General features: G+C 39.1%; 1 long non-coding RNA gene across 1 annotated transcript in view; it reads right to left on the bottom strand.

The window, feature by feature from the left end:
* The window catches only part of LOC137969579 (uncharacterized), an 18,847-nt gene extending 17,490 nt beyond the window's left edge, over positions 1 to 1,357 (bottom strand). The window contains exon 1 of the long non-coding RNA XR_011116692.1: positions 1,228 to 1,357. This is a non-coding gene — a long non-coding RNA (uncharacterized lncRNA). The remainder of the gene's footprint in view (positions 1 to 1,227) is intronic.
* Positions 1,358 to 2,500: the final 1,143 nt, after the last annotated feature.

The following is a 2,500-nucleotide window of genomic DNA, read 5'->3' as shown; positions in this document are numbered from 1 at the left end:
TTGTTTTCTGTTAAATATTATATTTTGACCTGATGATGGTGTCATGAGGACACTGAAACGTTGTCTTAAATATGATTTTACCCGTAATTTTCATCATCAAATCGATAACATTATCATGCCTGATAACAATTCAAAAGCTCTGGTTAATCAAATGGGGAATGTGTGACAATACTCCATGTTAGGATTCAGTTTTCTTCAAAACCCGATACTTATTCAATGATTTCAGTAAATTCTGAATGTTTTATAGAACTTACCACAGAAGGCAATTACAAGTACATGATTACTTAAAAGCTTTGTTTTGACTACAAAGTTCAGTGTTAGCAAAACCTGGCTTTGAAGTAGAATGTCACTGCAGTTCAATCCTGACTATAACAAAATGTGTGATCAGTTTCTAAAAAGCAGAATGCAAAGGACATTACTGAACACCGAAACAGTGAAACGCAGCACCAAAACACCATGTATGACCCAACCATACTCTGAATACCAACAGACAAAGGTTGGATTTGAGATTAAATACCGTTTTAGGCCTAAAATTAAAACGTTGTTGCTCCTAATCTCAGTCTTAATCTGAATCCTTATCATAATCTCATGAATTAGTGTCGAAAATGCAAATAACAACGTTTCCTATTAAAAATCACAGTTTAATTTCCCACACGTATCACAGTTTTCTCACAGCGTCGCAGGCTAAAACCTCTCACAAAGAAGCGGCTCAATACAAAAAAACATCGAGCTAATCAACAAGGTAATAAGATAATTTTCATGCATCACCCAACAGAGCAAAGTTCACCCTACTCAAATTGAAACTATAATTAGAACCACGTTCAGTTCCCGACATTAGGAGCATCAACGTTTTAGGCCTAATTAGGCCTAAAACGATATTTAATCTCAAATCCAACCTTTGTCGGTTAGTATTCAATGTATGGTGGGGTCATACATAGTGTTTTGGTGTTTCGTTTCGCTGTTTCGTGGTTTAGTAATGCCCGAATGTATGTATATGTATGTATAATCAAGAGAAGAGAAAAGAGAATGGAAGAGAAAGAATGGGTGAGTAGGAGAGGGGTAGAGATCAAAAGACACAACAGAAAAAGCCAGCAAGCAGACAGTGGAAGAATTGAAGAACAAGGAAGGAAAAGTGTGGCAGGAAGAGAGGAAGGGAGAAAAGAAGGCACAGAGAGAAAACAGAAAGAAAAAAAGAGAAAGTAAGAGAAGTAAAGGAGAAAAACAGACCTGTACAGGCGGCAAAAGGAAGATTAAGTCTCTCATTGTCGTAAACATTGCGATTATTCATGGCAAAAAGAGCATTACTCTGCAGCTGCCTTGGTTTAAACTCCCCAAAACTGTAAGGATCATTTGAGGCATTCTAAAATAAAAAAAATCTGATAAGGAAAAATGAAGTCAAACTAGTCTCCACTTGCAGTGTATACACACTGTATGTTAACTAGACGCTCCATGAGCGTACACTGGATTGCCTGTGTTACGTGACCCCTGGCTTTAAGTTCGCGTCTCATAAGTTTTAAAAAGAAAAACTTTGGTATTTCTCCAAGAAATCAATATCCAATCAAATCTTTCTGACATGTAGAAGGTCCATTTCTCTTGTCTTTTGAAACAGCAACTTAACCTTACTGCTATGTCTGTCACTTGCTGAAAGAGGGGAAAAGAAAAAAAAGGCCTGAGTTCGAGATCGGCATCGCAGGTGGGGACAATACCTGGTCGCCTCAAAATCTCAACCATACGCATTTGTCACACACCACACACCTCCTAAAAATCACGACTCCCCACTCTGTCGATTGGAGATAGCCCCGGTTCCTCACGTAATGAGCTAACTTATGTCAGTGATAACAAGTCAGTCGGCACTGGTTTCGGTTTTCAAAGTTCTCAAATTTTCCTCGTCGCTTCACGCAGCTGAAGGCAATTTTAATTAACCCTTAATTTTACTAGGCCTTATACCATTACCTCTACACACAATTACATCTACAAAGGGTTTGGTCTTCAAGTCCTCTCGGAGGACTATGAACGGTAGGCCCCGTTTCAAAACCCTTGCTGTTAATACTGTGGGACGTTAACGAACCCACCCACTATTCGCAGAGTTGGGGTTCGAGTTCTTGGTGTAGTCTATCTCTTCCAGGATGTGGTCGGCCTGGCTGGATTAAATTGAAGGAGTCCTGAGAGAAATGAGGCTACAAAAGCAACAAATTACAGCAAGCAGTAAAAACATTTACCGCGTGCTGGATCCTTCACTTAAGTATCTTTCAACGACAGAAACACGGAATACACTTCCCGGAATCCCACATATAAAACATACAGTAATTAACTTTCCTTGGATATTACTGAAGTAACAAGAGGTGCTTTCTCCCAAATAATGGTGATATGAGATGGGATGAGCGTTTATTAGGTCTCTCGTTCAGTTAAAAAAGAAGGACAAGGATTCAGACAGTGTGGTAATTTGTTACTTAATGAAGGCAGAGCAATAATTGTCACGCTAATCCCCGTCGCAAGTACA

The sequence above is a fragment of the Montipora foliosa genome, chromosome 9, assembly GCF_036669935.1.
Source record: "Montipora foliosa isolate CH-2021 chromosome 9, ASM3666993v2, whole genome shotgun sequence".
In the NCBI taxonomy this organism is placed as follows: Eukaryota; Metazoa; Cnidaria; class Anthozoa; order Scleractinia; family Acroporidae; genus Montipora; species Montipora foliosa.
This window is presented reverse-complemented; position numbering and strand designations above follow the sequence as displayed.